We start from the raw sequence: 20,653 nt of genomic DNA on the forward strand, positions 1-20,653 counted from the left end.
TACTTACAGATTTTATGCTGCCATCTTGGGCATGCCTCCCAATTCAGGTTGGTGTATGTGAGTGGACAGTCACATTTGTCCCCTTGCAGTTATTCCAGAATATTTGTTAGTTGTTCCTGGTTGTTTATTAGTTGTTCCAGGGGGACAAACTAGCTTCCACTCCTCTCTATGCTGCCAATATCTTCTATCTCCTCCAGGATGGCAACTTTTGATTGAGTGTTTCCATGGAGATGTGACTCACTTAACCGTGGTGACTGAATTATTTCCATGGAGGTGTGGATCCTGCCCATTCAGAGTGGGTCTTGATTATTTCAATGGAGTAGTTAAGAGAGAAGCTAAGAGACATTTAGAGATGCTTGGAGATGCAGACAGAAGGATGTTTGGAGATGCTAAGTTAAAAGTTGAAGCCCAGAATTGGCCCCAGAGAAGCTAAGTGAGGACCCCCAGATGCTTAGAGGGAAAGACACTGGAATCAAAACCTGAAAGCAGTCCAGGAGCAAAGGAACAGCAGACGCCAGCCACGTGCCTTCCTAGCTGACAGAGGTGTTCTGAATGCCACTGGTCGTTCTTCAGTGAAGGTATCCTCTTATTGATGCCTTAGTCTTGGACACTTTTATGGCCCTAGAACTGTAAATTTGTAGCCAGTAAAACACCTTTATAAAGGCCAATCCATTTCTGATATTTTGCATAACAGCAGCTCTAGCAAACTGGAACACTAGTCATGGCACCAGGATCAAAGTCAAGGAAGTTATAATAATCTCTATCACATCCATATGAGGCTTTGGGCAATTACTATTCCCACTGGAGATCAATGGATGTTAGAGTAATTGGTGAAGTCCTTCTCTTGGTATAGGTATCTTAAAAGGTAGGAAATTAATATTTAAAAAAAAATCTTTGTTAATACAATATTCTAGCTACTTACTAATCAATAAATGTGCACATTCATATCCTATTTTAAGAAAGCTTATTCTTCCCAACTTTCTAACCTATTATAAATTATTCTCATTTCTATAAGTGCCAAATTTTTTCTGACTGGAGCCCAGTAAAGTTTCCTTATTCTCTACTGTTGATGCAATTCACTTGAGAAAACCACAGATGTTGTAGAGTGCTATGTAGACAATTGTCTGGCACCAAGATCCATCAACAATTGTAGAAAAATGATGGGGTATCTCATTGATACTCTGACTTGGAAACTGGAATGGAATGAATGTAGCAATTAAAAATCCCACTGTTGAAAGGTCTCAAAGAATCTCAACCTTTGATGACCCTGCTCTGTAAACTTTAAAATCTTGCTAAGAGAGATTAAAGACTTAAACAAATGGAGAGATATACTATGTAAATAGATCTGCATACTTGATACTGATAACTTATCTGCATATTTAAAGCAACTCCAAGGAAAAGGAAATCTCAGGAAAATATTTTTTTTTAATTATTTTTTTGGTGGAAATTGGCATTGTTTCTAAAATATAAATGGAAAAGCAAATGGCTTAGTTTAGCCATGACAATTTGGAATATGATCAAAGATTTTTTTTTAAGTACAATTAATTAACACTGTGTATTATTGTACCAGATTAGAAAAACAGATCAATGGAACAGAATAGAGACTTGGGAAACAGACCTATGTATGTAAAATCACCTGATGCTGACAAAAGCACTACTAAATCTCAGTGGGATAACTATGATCATTTTAAGAACTCATGCTGAATAAAATGAGTTTCTATAGGGAAAAATTAACCTTATGGAAAACCATATGCACAAATTAATTTTCAGTGGATTATAGGCCTAACTTTGAATAGTAGGGAAAAAAAAAACTAGAAGAAACAAAATATTGTCTTATTTTAAATGTCTAAATGATTTTTAAAAATATTTTATGAGAACATATAACAACACAAAATTTTCCACTTTAATCACTATCATGTATACAATGCAGCAATAGCTATTACATTCATAATATAATATTGTTCTATCAACAACACCATCCATTACCAAACGTTTCTCATCACCCCAAACAGCAACTCTGCACTCATCAAGCAATAACACCACCCAAAATTAAAATTAACACAATATTAACCATATAAGTGGTATTCATGAACTGGAATTTGTTAAAATTAAAAACCTCTGTTCATTGGAATATTAAAGATTAAGAAATTGAAAATGCTAGCCACATCTTAGGAAAACAGTTTTTATATATGTCTTCCAAAGGTCTCCTATTCAAACATTTGAAGAACAACTACAAGTAAGTTCAAGGGAGGTAAATCAGCATAGTTCTTTAGAAGTCATTCACGTATATTTCTATAAAAATTCATGAAGCTGTATGCTTAAGATATGTGTAGTTTGCCATATCTAAGTTATACCTCATTAAAAGAGAAAAGATAATAGACAAAGAATATATTAATTTTTTTCTTTCTATGTCTTACTGAAACAACATCATGATGTATCCAAACATAAAACTGTGCAAATTTCGTCCACAGACCACATGCCTTCTGAATATGTAATCCTTAGCATCCTACTATAATTCCATAAACATTTAACTTTGATACTTGTCCTTCAAATGCTTTTCCTAATTGAGAACATATTTTACCCATGACTCTTTCAACATATTTTCTTTATTTATCATTAACTCCATGGTCACTTACCTAAAAGTAAATCTTAGTAGTCTAATGAACCTGATGTGCAAATAAGGTTACAAACTCAAAACCAAATGATCGAGATTATTACTTATGTAAACTTCTTATCAAAACTAAAAAGCACATTTTATTAATTTTGGAGAGAAGGAATCTGTATTTGAATTACTTTTACTTTAGAAATAATTTTCACTTCTGCTCATTTCTACTGTGAATTGTTTTCACTTTCTGTTCAAGCACAACCCCTCTACATTTCTAATTGCTATTACATAGAAAATGCTTACTTTCACATCTATTACCTCTTGAAGAGAGGAAAAATACTATTCACTATATATTCCCTTCCCTGCAAACATAAATGTTTAGACATTTTTATTTGTCTGGCATTAAAGATTCTGTAATGTGTGCATTGAAATGCACATTACAGGGCCACTTCCCTTAGGTTCAGAGGCTGTTTTGTATTTTTGCATAAACAATACATTCATTTTGTAGGAAACTTACAAAATAGAGAATAAAGGGGGAAAACTTTAACAATCTCAAAAGATAATCATGATTAATAATTCAGTGTATATTACTTGAAATAAGAAAGATATTATAAATTTGGGAAAAGAGTCACAATTTGTCAGATTGAAAGTTCTGATCCAACAGGAACGCCTAGAATTTTTGTTAATGCATTACAACGTAACACTCTATATTCCTGAAATATCTTACTCTAACTATAAATGCAGTTGTCCCTAATAAATGACAAGGAAATCCACTGTGTTATCAGCATAGCTCATATAGGCAGTTCTCAGCCATTGTGGTGTTATAAAACTCCTTGAAGATCTAATGAAACAGACACTTTCCACCAGAAACATACAGACAGTCAAAATTTTGCGTCACAATAAAGATGTGCACTGGCCATCCCTACAGAATCTTGCCCATTAATCAAAGATTCAAAAACTCACTCTTATGGCATATTATAAATTAATATAATAATATCTCTTTTCAATGTGCTTAAATGTTGGGTGGATTTGTTGCATAGACTATATATCAGTTCCTGTATGGATTGATCAATATTCCTATAATTGTAATATTGAGCCAGCCTACTGAAGTAGAATGTGGTTTGCTATACTGCAACACAAATGAAGTTATTATGAAAGAGTTGAGACATGTCATGTTTTTTTCTAGAAATAAGGATTTTTTCTCTGTTGTAGCAGAGCTTTTGCACATATAATTGAGAGTACAGTGTAGTTTCAGAATCCACTGTCTACAAGTGAAAACTCATCCAAAATATTTTCTTAGTTCTTAGTTTTCTTAATTCCTTAACTTTCTTAAAGTTCATAATGAGACCACCTCTTATCAAAAATGTAATTTACTATGAAAAGTGAATTAAAATGTTAGTTGGGTGTGATTGATATTGTATTCTGGAAATTCCTTATGTATAATCCTACTGTTTGACAAAGCTGACATTCCTTCTATGGTTCTTTCTTGTGAGTACTTAAAAAACTCTTTGACATAATGAACTTTTCAGAGGAAATAAGACCTACACCCTAACCAAAGCTTATGGCCTCATGCAACCAGCATAGGAGGATCAAAATGCGATAAGTTTATGGTTGCTTCATGGGGGTGACAAGCAGTCTTTGTGAGGGGGTTTATATAAGAGTATTGAAGCATCTTAAGAGATGGAAAAGATTTTGACATCTACAAGTAGATGGTGCTGAGGAGCAGAAAACATATGAATACAAATGGTTTTCAGGATCTGGTGAAAAATACACTTCTTTGCCCGTGAGGAGCTTGTACAATTACAATTATCAAGGGAATTAAAGGATTTTTTTAAAATCATAAACCATGAAAGACATTGAGGATTTGAGTGAGGTTGGTGAGGGTAAACATGTAATTTTCATGGTGAGAATAGAATTTAAAGATACTAGATACTGATTGTAAATGGTTGAGTAGAAAGAGGAAGATTTGAATTCTTTTGAAGTTTTGAAATTTCAAGGCTAGGTGAAAGAACAGGTGCTCAGTCACTAGAGGCATCAATATTTCACAAATAGATGAATGAATAAATTAATGAATACATGGTTGAAAAACAGTTGAATTCAGAGGCAAATAAGTCTTGAAAGGTAAAAAATAAGAAAATGAAAAGTTTAAACACAATGATGTGTTTCATCAATAAGGCATTATTGATTACTGTTTTTTGAAATAGCCATTCCAAAGAAGTGGTTGTAATGAAAAACTGGGGAGAAGCAATTAATTTGAATGACCAATTTCATATCTTCCAATATTTAAATGGAATGCAAATAGAAAGACGAATCATCAGATATATACATATTTATTTTGCCTGATGAGGATTTAACCTCTATCTTTAAACAGTTATTGTCCCTTTTGACCATTTCCCATTTTTTGAAACCACCTCTCTTTTATTTCTTCCATTTCAAGGTTACCTGTGCTACCTATGATGCTTGCAAATTTTCTTTCTCTTTCTTCCTTCCTCACTTCCTCCCTTCATTTCCTTCCCATTCCCTTCTCTTTATTTCTCCTTTCTTCCTGCCTTCCTTCTTCTCCCTCCCTCTTTCTTCCTTCTTCCTTCCTTCCTTCCTCCCTCCCTCCCTTTCTTCTCTCCTCCCCTCCCCTCTTGTCCCTTCCCCTTCCCTTCCCTCCCTCGTTCTTTTCTCTTTCCTTCCTCCCTCTCTTCCTGTTTCACTCCTTCCTTCCTCCCTCCCATCCATCACTCCATCCATCTGTCCAACCATCCTTTTCATTGAAGAAGTAGTTCCCTTTCAACTTGGGACCAAGATTTGTTGCGTGTTTCGCACTTAGGACAGATGTTCAAAGCATGCTAGAGGTAGTCCTTCCTCCCTGGTATGGTCCTGAACTTGTTTGCAACAATAAATGGATGCAAAAGCCAAGGTGGAGTAAAAATCTCATTTTATTCCACAAATTAAGTAGTTCTTATTGAGCATATACTAAGTGCCAGGCATAATATGAAAGACCAAGGAATCAACTACCTCTTGCATGACAACCGGTAACTGACTGACTAAACCCAACATTATCCTTCCCCAAATGGGCAAACATCATCTTTACAGTTATTATCAGTAGAAAATAGCAATGCCTGGATAAATTAGCTAGGAGTTATATATGAAAAAGAAATTCACAATTACTGCGTAATATATAATTATTCTATTAACCCACTATAGAAATAAACACATCATACACTATTATCAAGATATGTCCACTACCCACATTAAATCTACCTCCCCTTTCAAGGTCATTTGGGCACACTCCCCACTTTAATTAGGCAGTCCCCCTTACCTGGATTCTCTTTCTTTTAGCTTATTTTACTTCTTTCAGAACAAGCAGATGTCTTTTGCCTGTGAAGCCTTTCTTCTTAGCACATATAATATATATTGGAGATTTCTTTTTATGAACTCATAGATTTGTGTTTATAGAGATAAACTTAGGGATAAATTCTTAACAAGTTGAGTAATTTGGGGACCTGATTATTTTTACCCAGAGTTGATTATATACTCCTTTAGAATAATCTTATATTTGAAGGCATGAGGGAACCTAAAATACAGAGCAGTGCTTAAAATAACATTTGAAGTTTGATCAATTGATTGGCATTACTTGTAATGTAATTATTTGTAAAATGTTATTCTTAAGTATATATTTGATCCATCTTTTGTGGTGACTGTACTTTTTCCCTTAATGCTATATTTTACATTGAAAAAAATATATATTTCAAATAATACCAGAGTTTAAAATAATTAACTCGATTTGATAGTTATATATTTGTTTGTTTGCTTCAACTTAATAAATAGCTATTTCTAAGCCATATGAAAGTCACCAATGTATCTTGAATGCACAAATAAAATGTTTGAAAATTCCTCAAACTAATTTTGTTATTAGGAGCATACCATATGTTTGCTGATGCAGCAAAAATTCCTTTCAAATTATATTAAAGTGCAAGCCATGGTGATGTTGTAGCTTGTAGGAATAATGACTGGACTTGTTTTATTTGCTGTTCCTTTTTGCATGTGGACTGAATCTCCTGGTGAGGTTTAAGCAATTTTTATTTTCAATTGATGTCACATATACATATACATATACATACATGTACATACACATAGCATACATTATTCAAAGATTTAATATTACAATAATATGTGCAGGACTTTTTTTTCCCCCTCCAGATCTTCTTTTCCAAATTTAGGGTTTATATTCTGCAGATTAGTTATTTATTTGTGGCTTTTACTGTAACCCATGACTTTAACACTGGCTATTAATGGAGAAGCATTACAGCTGAGCAAAGTTTAAAGGCTTGTTTCAGTTCAGAGGAATAACCTGACTGGTATTGTGTATCTTAGTTGCCTGTCACCAACTCGAACCCTTTGAGTTTGTGAAATTGAGCTGAGAATTCTAGGAGAAAATGCAAGCTTACAGCAAGATTTAATCTTCCTGCAAGCATCTGGACCAGAAATATTCTCTTGGAATATTAGCATTTCTACCTTTGTCCTCAGCTGCTTCTCAATAGTGCAAATGCATGCACACATGGAATATATTCATTTTTAACTTCAGCTTGACTTAGGGAATTGGGGCATTCATTGGTCCCCCAAAGTTCTGGATGCACATATCTGCAATTTATTCTATTCCCGAAGTAGGAACACAGGTACATCACTGCTGGAATATGGTTTGTTAACTATACAAGAGTGAAAAAGGCATATTTGTGATTTGGCAGCATGATTTTCAATTATTGTTCCTAGTGTGGGTCTGATTTTTGTGTGTGAGAAAAAAAAATGCTATGTGATTCTCATTGTTTTAATATTGCCATACATAAATTTCACTTCTTTATGCTCTTAGATTTATGTCTAAAAATATAGAAACTATGAAAATGTAACAACCTAGATAGTATTGTAAGTGAATAAACTCTCTTTTCCAGTTCTGAATAACAGGGACAATTTTGTCATGGCCCAGTTCCAAGGTGGGGTAAACGGGACAGGGGGAGGTGGTTAGTACCATAGGAGAAGTTCTCTTTTAATTCATCATATAATTTATTTTTCTACTGTTTGTAGCCTACTATTTCTTAGGATCTGTTTAATTTTCTCAGGGATATGAACATTTTATTAAGAAAATATAAAAAATGTGTGATTTAGTAAAATAATTATTTGCCATGTCTAGATACCATTTTATTATTTGTTTTACTTTCCCAATTCATTCACAATAGACTCAACAATTTTGAAGCCTAGTTGGTTTCCTCCTTTTTAGAAACGATTTTAAATAATATCTACAGAGAATATGGAACATTATAAAGAAACAAAATGTTAGGAAAATAATTTACATATGGGATTAATGATATAGAACTAATTAGTCATCTTAGATACACCCACACACACTACAAATCCCAATGAATGAACTCTTCCATATAGAATTTTTGAAACCATGATAGGTGTGATTTAAAAATTATCAGTTTCTTCATTTAGCTCAAATCTGAATATGCTCTTGCTACTACCATTTTGCTCCTTTTCTCAGGATTGAAATCCTTATAATGGAACGTACTTTTAAAATTTTCGCTATAGAAATGTACAATTCATATACTGAGGAGCAGTGGCTTTGCCAGTGAAATGTCCATGTCTTTAACTGTGACTGTCCCTAATATATATCACATATATCCATGTAAACACTAGAAGAGATTAGTGTTCTTCCCCTTTGTTTAAAATACTCTTTCTCAGTTTTCTCCTAATATGCATCAATGTCTTCTTTTTCTTTTTTTCTATGAGAACAATGACAAAGGAGACTTGACTGATAAGTTTTATGAATTGTCCTAGATTTTGTAGGAAAAGAAAATAATCCTTAAGAGCAGTATTTCAGAGAAATGTCCCCATCCTTAAAATTATATATATATTATTTATATATGAATATTACATATATTATATAAGAATCTGAAAATTGAGGTTTTAGGGTTTAATCAAATTATTTTTGTTTATGTGTGTGGCACACATTGTTCCAAGATTTATATTTTAAATAATATAACTCAGGCAATTGAAATGATTGGTGGTGGTTACTTTAGAGGAAGTCCGGGAAGTCACACTATTTACATAAATCACTTTTGTATAGTTTGTTCATATTTAATTAAATACAATTGAAAAACACAGATATGTACTATCACAGAAGAAAGAGAGAGAAGGAGAGGGAGAGAAGTGGGTGTTTGAAAGCTTTAGAAAGCATATCCAGTAAAAAGGACCAGGAGAGATTTCATGGAGGACAGATCACATTAGAAAAGGGTTTTAAATGACAGGGAAGATTTTACAAAGCAGAAGTGAACATGAAAGGAAAATATTCAGAATAAAGTAAAAGAGCAGAAGAAGTCAGACATGTTAAGAGGAAAATGAGAAATTTCTTCTGACTTGATGAGTTTTGGAGGAGAATAATATGATATAACGTAAAAAAGTTTCAAGGCAGACCGTGAAAGGTCACGAACATCCATCTGAGGAGTTAGCCCTTGATTTGGAAGGCATAGGGGAGCCATTGCTTGTGTTTTTAGAGGAAGCTGCTCTACGCATTAGGAAACATTCCTCCAGGCACAAAATCCCAATCATTTTCTGTGGAATGTTCCAGAACAGGAAAGCCCCTGGGCTAGAACTGAAACAACAATTTGGCTACAGTCTTTTAAAATTTTGATGCTTTTGTTCATAAATCCAATTTTATTGTGAGAGAATGATTAGTGAATGTGGTCGCAGGTGGCATCCGTTCCTCTTTAATGCACATATTGTGCTTAGAGCAGAAATTTGGGAATTGTAAAAAAAAGTGCATGAAGTTTCCTACATGTGCTCTCCACAACTCCCTCTTGCTTTTTATTCCTTTAATGCTCTAGTAGAAAACAAAAAAATAACATCCAAATTCAACAGTCTTCCTAGGAAAAATCACTTGAAGCAGTGATTCTCTTTTCAGTGAATTACAGCAACCACGTAATCATTTGGTCCTACCCACTTTCTGCTGGTTACAGTATTTATCATAGAAGCTTGGAGTGGAGCATAATTCTTAAGATTCAACAACACATCATGCATTTTTGTAACAACCCACAAGTCAACCAGGAGGAAGGTATCAGCCTGATATTTTACAAAATTTATTTTAAGAATAAAGGTGACACAGAGCTAGAAATGGCATCATTTCCCACTCTACATCTTCACCTTGTCCTGCATCCCTAGAAAAGCCATGACCCACTGCTGATGGTTTTCCTCTGCTTGCCGCAAGATAGAAAAGAACAATAGCTGAGCAAAATGGTAGACTGCTCAAGTCAAGAGACTGTAGTGATCATGTGTGGTAGGCAATTTTGAAGGTTTTGGCTCCAAAAGGAAGGCATGTAAAGATGGATAGGGGAGAATTTATTGAAATGGTGTGTTTTCCTGTGATGTGAAATTGAACATCCTAGCCATGATATCTGGGCCATTCCTAATATGCTGCTGAGATAGTTTCACGGTGTACCCAGTAATGTCTGTGGTGAATCGTTTAATATTTACAAGGTTGCTAGAAGCCTCAGAGATGTGGATGTGGGGATGTTAGAATGGATTTCATATGTGAGACCGGGGAACCCATAACCTGACCATGTTCTCCAGATGTGAAACAAGGACATAAGTAAAGTAGGTAAGTAAGTGGGGGGGGGAGAGGGGGTGTGGTCAGCAAACCTTTGAGAAGCCGTAACTTCCTTCTCTATGCAGGAGTTGTGAGTAGGGGATGCTACCCTGAATCCTGGCTCTCTACTATATTACAGTTTAGAATAGCAGAGGGCAAATGCAGGTAATTAACGGATGAAAGCAAGGTGGAGTAATGACTGTCATGGACAGCGAGAATGGAGGGGCAACCAGGCTATGGTGACCTGAGGGATTTATGGCAGTGTTGAAAAGATGATAATGATCTAAGGGAGGAGACTGATGGCAAAACAGTTGGGATTTTACTTGAGTTTTATAATCAGAAAAGAAAGTCTGAAAACTGATAAGGAAAGTTCTGAGGTCAGTCATACCAATTATAAATAATGATCCATCAATCATTTCCAAGAACGAAGCCAATTATCGGATTCAGAATTTTTAACTGTGTTTAATTTTAAAAAGAGGATAGGCCATCTAAATATGTACAGTACTTACGAACATATGTTAGTGAGGAAATGGGAATACCCAATTGTTCCGGTTTGCTAGAATACCAGAAATGGATTGGCTTTTATAAAGGGGATTTATTAGGTTACAAATTTACAGTTCTACAGCCATTAAAGTGTCCAAACTAAGGCATCAACAAGAGGATATCTTCACTGAAGAACAGCTGATGAAGTCCGGAACACCTCTGTCAGCTGGGAAGGCATGTGGCTGGCGTCTGCTGGTCCTTTGCACCCAGATTGTGTTTCAAAATGTTTTTCTCCAAAATGTCTCTGGGCTTCTGTCTTCGCTCCTCTCTCTCAGCTCCTGTGCATTGTGGCTTCTTTCTCCCAGGGCTTTTCTCTCTAAGCATCTGAGGGTCATCTCTTAGCTTCTCCAGGGCAAATTCTGGGCTTTAGCTCTTAGCTTAACATCTCTAAACATCCTTCTGCCTGCATCTCCAGCATCAGCTCCTGTGTCGGCTCTTGAGCTTTCTTAAATACTCCAATGAAGTAAACAAGACCCACCCGGAATGGGTGGGGCCCACACCTCCATGGAAATGATCTAATCAAAGTTCTCACCCATGGTTGAGTGAGTCACATCTCCATGGAAACATGCAATCAAAAGGTTCCACCTAGAAATTTGGGTTAAGAGATCATGGCTCAAGTGCAACCAAGTGTCATACATGTAGTCCGCCGAGCCGATTCCTGGCTTGCTTCAAGGAAAGGGTTGGCCATAGGGAAGGTCCCACTGTTGAGACCAAGAGAATCCAGCCTCAGCTCCCAGATGAAGATGGTAATCACAGCGACAAAGATGATGAACAACCTCAAGTGGTGGTTTTGATAAAGGGAGACCTATCAGCTGAAGAAGTCATGAAAATTAAAGCAGAGGTGAAGGCGGCCAAAACAGATGAAGAACCAGCTCCAGCTGATGGAAGAATCATGTATCAAAAGCCAGTCAAGCATCCCTCAGATGAAAAATATTCAGGTTTAACAGCAAGCTCAAAAAAGAAAATGACAAATGAAGATGAAATAAATAAGAAGGACTCAGTTAAAAAGACCTCACAAAAGCAAATAAAAAACAATAGCTTCCTTTCTTTTGATAATGAAGATGAAAATAAATAAGTGTATACATTTTGGACTTAGTCTCCTTGGAGAGTATAAGGGGTATTTTTTTAATAACTTTTTCTCCTATTTTAAAGATAATACAAGTTTGTTATAGAAGATTTAGAAAATACACAAAAAATTTAATAGGACAAAAACTATGTCCAACTGTCAATACCCCTCTGACTTGAAATGCTAACACTATAAAAGTTAACTACCATTAACATTTTGTTGTTTCTCATATGTGTGGGTGTGCCTATGTAAATTATATGTTTAAAAAAAAAAAAAAAAAGAGATCATGGCTCTTCTGGGGTCTATAACAGTTTCAAACCAGCACACCAATCCATGGAAAAGCTGTTGGATACCAAGTCTAAACTGACCCCTGATACAAGAAGCACCAAAACACCATGAAGAGTTCTGGTCAGGGTGAAAATTTATGGAAGTCAGGTTTTAAATGAAGTTTTGGCCTATGTGAGCCAGTGGCTTAAAAGTGTCCATGTTGTTTTCCTGGTCCATGATTATTTAATTGGGATGAATAAAATTGGAACTGGAAAAATTCTCATGAATGTTTTTTTACTTGTGAATTAAGATGGGTAAGCCCTTAGATGGGTAAAGCCAAGTGGAAGTCCCTGAACTACACTCCAGATCTCACAGACATGCAAATTCATACTAGGATGAATTAAAGAATGGATGAATCAAAGAATTAAAGGCTGCAGGAGTGGTGTTCCCTAAAACTCTACGTTTAGTTCCCAGACTAGCCACTGCAAAAATCAAAAAAATTGTGTAACACAAACTTAACCAAATTATACTTCAATTACAACTGGTATGTCACCCAGGCCCTTATTATTCCAACAATTTACTTCAGCCTCTGTTCCTTAGTATGTGACCATTGATCAGAGTGAAGAATCGTCATTGTGAGATACTAATGAAAGAATTAAAGATTCAAACCCCAGAGAAGAGACAACCTTTGCAATAATTATAGTGAACACATTATATATATAAAAAAACTAGGTCTCAATAAAAAATCCAGGCAATTACTCAAAAAATGGTCAAGACTAATTAGCCAAGTTCTTAATGATACATTAAATACATGCAGAAAATTGTACAAATCAGAAGTTTGCATACTGACAGATTTTCACAGAGTGAAGACATGCTGGTAGCCAGCACCATGTCAAGACACAGAACATTATCAGCTCCCTTCTGGTCATCTCTTCCACAAGGATAACCCCTCTCCTCACTCTAACCATTGATTGGTTTTGCCGTTTATCAGTTCTCCCTTGACAGTAATCTTTGTGTTTGCCTTCTTTTGCTCAACCTAATATTTTTGAGATCCCACTATGTTATTATATTTATTGCAAATTACTCTCATTGCTCTATACGATTCTATTTATGAATACTTGACAGTTTGCTCAGTCAACTCTTCTTGCACATTTTTGTCTTCAACTTGGGACCTTTATACAAGTCTTTTGTTAAACGTTTATATATATTTTCCTTTGGAAGGAAATCGTTAGGTGAAAAGCTATGTACATTTATAACTTTAGTATATACTGCCAAGAAGCTTTGAATTGTGGTTGTCCCAATTTACACCTCACTAATAATATATAGGAAATTTCATTTGTTGCACATCCCTCCAACACTAGCTATTGTCTTTCTGTTTTTTTCATTTAGCAATTTTAATGAGTGTTTAGAGGTATCGCATTGTCATTTTAATTTGTATTTCCTTTTTAACTAATGAATTTAAGCAACTTTTTGGGTTTAAAGGCTGATTAGATATCCTATCTTGTTAAGAACATGGCTAATTAGCTTTACCCATTTTATACTTTAATAAAAATGCACTTTAAAAACATAGTTTACATTCATGTGGGAAGGACTAGAGTACACATTCACTATCTTGTCCCAGGGCTGTGTTAATTCCTTTGCTCTCTGTTACAATATAATCTGCAGGGAATTTTACCATCTGGTCATTCTGCAGAACATCACACTGGGCCACTATAATGATGCAGTCATACTCATTGCATTGCACTACCCAGCAATTACTAAGTACTCTGGGTACCACAGTAAGACACGTGCATTCCAGACCTTGGGAGATACAGCCCACAAAGCTGAAGATACTGCCGCATTAGGAATATTTAATTTTAAGTTTTCAATGGTATGAGTGTGCCTACACATCTGATCTAAGGGACAGATCATTTCTTGCACTTTTATATCATCTTACCTTAGGCTTGCTGGGCCTCTTTGTTTTCTGGAGGTGGCATATAGCTGTGAATACTATTCAAATGAATTTATCAGGTGATGCAGAAGTCCCTGAGCAAAGAAGTGCTCTGCAGCAGGTCTAGGCTGCAGTACAAGCTGCCTTTCCTTTCCTCTCATAGGACTTAACCTATCTGACACTGCTCAAGATCTCTGAGTAGATAAAGATCCTGTGTGGAGTTTCTAGGAAGCCACAAAGAAAAGACAGTATGGAATACCTAAGGACAGAAGTTAGGCTTTGCTTCCTTAGGCAGAGAACTACTTACTATTTTAAAAGCAAGTATGAGTGTGACCCCCTTTTAGGACTGAGGGCGTTACCGTGTCATCCAGTGACTATGCGAGCAGAGCACCACATCCTGACCCTGCTTATTCTGAGACCCATGGAGTAGGCTTGAGTTGGGCAGTCAGAGCAACAGTCCGTGTCCATTGGAAACAATACATTATCCATCCAGCTTGAGAAGACCCAGAAAGCAAAAATGAGTTGAATGAATCGATGGCTTGGATTCCTTTCACCTACCTCTGTTACATCAATGCTTCTTGCTCAGTTTAAAAAATATATAGATGGCCTTGTGGGAACTTCCCCATGATTACCTAATAAGGGAGGAAAAGAGCCTTGTTCAAAAATTCACTGGGTTGCCATGCTGCACAACAGTGATTCTGCATGAAAATGATTCTGCGCTACAGGCCTGTCGGGGTGACCCTGAAAGTCATGGTGAATGGAAACCTTCCCTCTTAGCAGAGCAGTCAATAGCATACTTGGCCATCCATCTTCCATGAAGGGAAGTCTGACATTCAGATACACATAAATTCTTAGACAGTGACGAGTAGCTTGGGCCATAATTTAAGGGTCTAGATGAAGCAAAGTTAGAAGACAAGGATGTTTGGAAAGAGGAAAAGTGTATGGCTCTATGGAGAGAGGCACAAAGAGTGGGCATCTGTGTCTCTTCTTTTCATGACGACAATGCAGCATCGACCACCCAGGAGGTGATGGTAAAGCAGATGGTTAGGGTTCTGCCAACGGAGGTCAGTGACACTTTTTTCTTAGCCAGACCAGCGTTTGCACAGTGGGGCTGCCAGCACCACGGTAACTGAGTATCTAACTTACCAAAAGAAATCTTACATAATATTGCCTAGAGTCAAGGGACTAATTCAGTGATTTCGGTTATCTCTTGTTTAGATTTAACTCTAGGTAGTGGTTTTCATAAATTTTTATTTAGGAAATAAAAATAATTCTACATAGAGCCCCTGCCAAGGTGCTAGAGAGAAAGGAGGAGGTGGAGACGTACATGATATGATGGCTGAATGGGACATTAGAGCTAATTTTACTCACTGCTGTGTCCCCTGGCACAGGATGAGCCTGCACACCCCTGAATAGAAGGAATCTCTTTCTGTTACCTGGAAAGAATGACTCATGGGCAGGATATAGCTCCCTTTTCTCCCATACAAAGGAGACGATGTAATTTGGAAGTCAGGGTGAAGGGTGCTATCACCAAAGAAGCAGTAATAATTGTACAGCCTTGAGGATAATGACGTTCTTCATCCATTCCTTCCCTTTCTTTGTTATTGACTAGAATAGTGTCCTCTTTGGCTTTGTGTGTGTGTGTCCTTGTATTGTGCTATGTGTACATAACACATAATAGAAAGAGTCCTTTAAATTACTCCATTTCTAATCTGGATAGAAACATGTCTCCTATAGGGACTTCTTGCCAATACCAGGCCATGTGTATCAGCAAATAGGCAAAAGAGGAAATCATCGATTTACAGACAGATGAAGCTTCAGTTGTCTGTAAGACAACCATTTGGAATACAGCACACATTGTCAGGCACACTTCATCAGTAATAGTGGTAAGGTTAAACCTGGTTCAATGAGAAATTAGCTCTTAATGTTCCTGAACAATTATAATAATAACAATTCTCATTCGTGGAAGAAAGGGAAGAAAATGAGTTGATGGAGAGAAAGAAAACTAACTAATTGTGAAGCTTCTATGTGCCAGACACTTTAGATAAAGTATCCCCTTTAGTTATGCAATATTATTTTGTTAATTATGAATATTGAGACTTAGAGATGTTGATAACTTGCGCAAGGTCACTTAAAGCTTGTGAGTGGATAAGTTGATATACAGCCATACCTCTGGCTGATTGAGGAATTGTTATTGACTGGATTTTCTCAGGATGAGATTCTTTATAGCATCACAACACAGGCTCATGGGAGAAAAGATCCAAAAAGGGTGTGACTCCCCATGTGAAATTAGAAACACTCCTCTTTTAAACATCACTCAAAATATTCTTAAAAGCAGAATATCATTATGAAAACTCAGACCTCTTTGGGGATGCGGAGGGCTGGGTAATGGCAGGAAGGCAGGTGAGAAGCAAAGAGGAGCCCTGAGATTCTCTGAGGGTTGACAACAGATGCCTGATCTGGTTTTCATCCAAAATAGAAGTGACAGCTTTTTTTTTTTTTTTTTTTTTTTTAATTTTTAGGGACCATCAATTTAGTTCAGTTTACTTACAATCCATTTAGTTGAAATTTCACTGCATTAATCAGACAACAGAAGCTCTTTTCCTTTGGCTAACTGTTTAAGCCACAGAAAAGCAACCACATTAAAAGCTTACTGTGGGGGAGGAAAATAAACCGGGTTCTTTCTTTCATATATTTTTCCCTAATTGTGAATTGCAATCCTACAAAATGCATAAAAATTACTAAAATATATTTGGGGCAGAAAAAAAGTAGAGTTGATTTCTTGCCTCCCTCCCCCTTTTACTACTTCTTCCAGTTGTCTAGCTGTGATTGATTATTTATCTGGTGACCAAGGGTTTAGCCAGCTTATTCTGTTATTCCATGAATGTTAATCAAAAGCAAAAGTCATACAGGAAAGGTGCCCCCCCAAACACAGTCTCACGGCCTGCTGTGTGTGACTGACTTCAGTGACACCTGGGAGGCTATTCTTATCCTTTGGCTCATGAGGAAGAGAAGGGAATGCATAACTCTCATTAATAGGGAGCTACTAAAAAAAAAAAAAAATCTCTGGATATTCGTGCTGTCCCTGAAGAAAAAGACACAGCTCACTACTCCTGTAATTGGCTAAGTAATTTTTTGCTGCATTGGCTGTGGCCACAGGTTCTGGGAACATGAAGAAAATTACCCATTTTAAGAGCATAATGGGATTGTATATTTAATTCTACCATTCTTTCTTAAAAGATGGAAATTTCTTTGTGACAAAATCTAATATCAAAAGTATTGTGGGAAAGAAAACTTGCTCTGCATTTTCTCCAGAATGAGCCATAAGCACATCACCACTTTCTATTAACATTATTAGTAAATCAATAAAAATTCTTAGACACATTCCTTTCAGCAAAATTTCCCTTTCTGTTCATTATTGGAAAATCTAAACATTCTATAGATATAAATGGCCATACCTTTCATATGCCACAGTTTTGAAGTGGCCACTATAAACCAGAGAGGAGTTGATTAGAAGTCTGTTGCACAGGAGAGAAATTCAGATCATGACATTGATATTATATACATACATGCATACTTCATTTATCTAATCTTTCCTGATTTGGACAAATATGTATGTTTTGGCAGAGCTTATTTGCCTACCTTCCAAATTTGTGTGAATTTTCAAATGAAAAATTTGTAATTAATTTGGGTCTAGCTGGTTATTTACAGAGCAAGATTTTGTCATGGAGAAAAAAGAAAATTATGAAGTGGTTCAAATTAAGAGAGGTGATGAAGAGATGTGTTATTCTGAGTTGAGAAAAACATTTCTAACAAAGTGCCAAAATGTTTTAGGGTGAATTATCGTAGTCATTACAATATATATTCAAGCAGGCATGAAAAATGAAAATAAGTGTTATTTAAATAACTTCAACTATTTAATCTACGATTGGCATTTTAATATAAAATTTTACTGCTCCACATGAGACTTTATGTAAGGGCAGAATTTAAATATTAAAATACTTAAGGACTGAGCAAATTGTGAGTTTTGTTCTCTGATCTCTTAAATAAATGCGTTTCCTAACATTCACTGAATCCAAATTATGTCATGCTGGGAGGAAGAAGGAAGGTGTTTTTCCTGCCTGTAAGATGTGGTCCCAAATTTAAATGCAAGATAAACACTCTGTGTAATAGTTCTCAGACAAGAGGGAAATAAAAAAGCAATTAGGACTAATTCAATGCTATGACTTTTATGTTCTCATAGGAAGAAAATTTCAAAGTTTAAAGAATTTGTTGGGAAAATTAATTCTTAAAAAGGTCTTAATAAATATAAATTATAACTTTAATTTGCCTAAGAATTGGTTGATTATCTTCATTAACTCCCTTGCCAAATTTATATTCATTTAAAATAATCACAAATATATATACGCATATGCTATGAGTAGGTCCCAATCTTGCATGACTCTAATAAAATAAGATCTTTGATGGTTTCTGTTTTTGCCAGTTGAGCCTTTATATTTTGCATTTCTCATAATAAATGGATGCTTTCCTTTATAAATTCCATAACTTTGTGAGACCTGGAGGTAGGTTTATCTTAAGTTCAGCAAAGATGAAAGAAAATTATTTTGGTAGTTTCATGGGCACCCCTTTAATAAATTTGGTAAAGAAATATGTTTACTTTCTCCTTGGAGATAAAACAATTGTACAAAGAACACACTTTGGGGATTCATTTTTTATGTCATTGTGAAGGCACCCAATGAAAGTGATAGGTGTTTTTGACCCCACTGGCAAGGCAACCACCCATGCTGGGAAAACCTACATTATGCCACCTGATGAACCACGTTTGCAAAGAGGGGCAGAAAATATGATCTCCTTAATTCTATTTATCTGAAAGCCAAAAGGGATTGCAAACAAGCAAGTATTTCCAATGACAACCAAAATGTTGCCGTAAGAGAGAATAAGCAAATCAATTGATATAAGGCAAATTATGGTTAAAATTTAGGTTCTAAATTTGTCCAAATTAACAACTTTGAAAGCAAAAACAAGGGAAAATGTTACTGCTTTAGGGTTGTATATCTTAGCATGCATTTTTCCATAGGTAGTTTTCTCATATATGTAAGTTTTATTTTGCCAATTTCACTAAGCTCTTTTGCAAGGTGACTATTAAGTTCCAGGAGTGTATCAGGTATTTGGCAGGCAAAGATGTGTGATGACCATTTCCTAAAGAAGTCCAGAGAGTAATAGGGAAACATACATAGGCAAATAAGGCCGTTTTAGAGATAATTCTTTGTTGTAGAGTTTGTCACATGCATTGTAGGATCCCTGGTCTCTACCCATTAGATTCCAGTATCCACTACCCCTGTCTGTTGTGACAATCAAAATGTCTCCAGGTATCACCAAATGTCTAGGGGCAAAATAGACTCCAGTTGAGAACCACTTTTTCATGCATTAATGCAAACATAGAAGTGTTTAAAAATTAAAAATATAACTAGATAACTGAGGGTCTTATCCTGGTGAGCATGGGGTGTGGAGAGAAGGAAAAGTCAGTGTGTTCATCGAGTGGTATTTTCTGAATAGCCTCCCAAATCATAACTAGGAGTGTACATGAGGTGGCGAGGATGAAGTGAGACGGTTAGAGGAAGGGAAATAACGTGTAAACAGGAAGACCTGAAACAGCATGCGGATTATTGCATCATTGTTGCACACAGTCTGGGGTAGCATAGTCTGGAAAGAAACCAGCTTATCATGGAGGTGATAGATCATGGTATACAATGAAGATTCTCTAGGAAGCTGAACTGCAGAACATTGTTGGTGATGGGGAAAGTTATTTGATAAGATTTATTTGATCAGATTTTTTATTGGGCAAGTTATTTAATGAGATTTGTGGTTGAGAAATGAAAACTGGACTGCAGTGTGGACAATGAACTGGAAGGAGAAGACTTTATTCAAGGTTGGGGCTTTATAATGTACAGGCAAGAGGACAGAAGGCCCTGAATTAGGCTGAGTTAAAAGGGAAGGAAAGGGGTGTCTGCATTTGAGTAGAATTGGGAGAAAACATTTGATTACTGAATATAAAGAGGTGAATAAAAGTGAGGATGAGAATGAAGAGTTTTGAACAGAGTTCTGTAGCAGCTGCTTTCAGTAATCTGCTCTTCTTCTCTTGGATCCCTGCACCTCCTTTTTTTAAAATCATATTTTTATTATAGAATATAATATATACACATAGAAGTGATATCTTTCCAAGTGAAATTTAACAAGTAGTTAGAGAATGAATTTCAAAGAATATTGTAAGTTACAGTTCCAGTTTCCATTATTTCCTTATTATGAAATACATATACAAAAAAGGTAATATCTTTCAAAGTATGCTTTAACAAGTAGTTATATAGTAAATTTCCAAAGTTGTTATGAGTTATAGTACCATAGTTTCAGTTATTTCCTTATTGTGAAATGGAACATATATTCAAAAAAGTGATAGCTTTCAAATTACAGTTTAACAAGTCGCTATAGATCAAATTTCAAAAGATGCTCTGTGTTACCTTACCTGTACCGTTTTGAGCACTCTTTTTTGTGTGTGTCTTTCAGAGGCCTCCCTTCAGGCTGGAAATACCTTTGCTGGTACTCACAAATAGATTGCCT

General features: G+C 35.8%; 1 pseudogene; it reads left to right on the top strand.

Annotated features, from left to right (window-relative positions):
• LOC119511228 overlaps window positions 1-11,850 on the top strand; it is a 52,444-nt pseudogene extending 40,594 nt beyond the window's left edge.
• The last annotated feature ends 8,803 nt before the right edge of the window (window positions 11,851-20,653 follow it).

Source organism: Choloepus didactylus, chromosome 16, assembly GCF_015220235.1.
Source record: "Choloepus didactylus isolate mChoDid1 chromosome 16, mChoDid1.pri, whole genome shotgun sequence".
In the NCBI taxonomy this organism is placed as follows: Eukaryota; Metazoa; Chordata; class Mammalia; order Pilosa; family Megalonychidae; genus Choloepus; species Choloepus didactylus.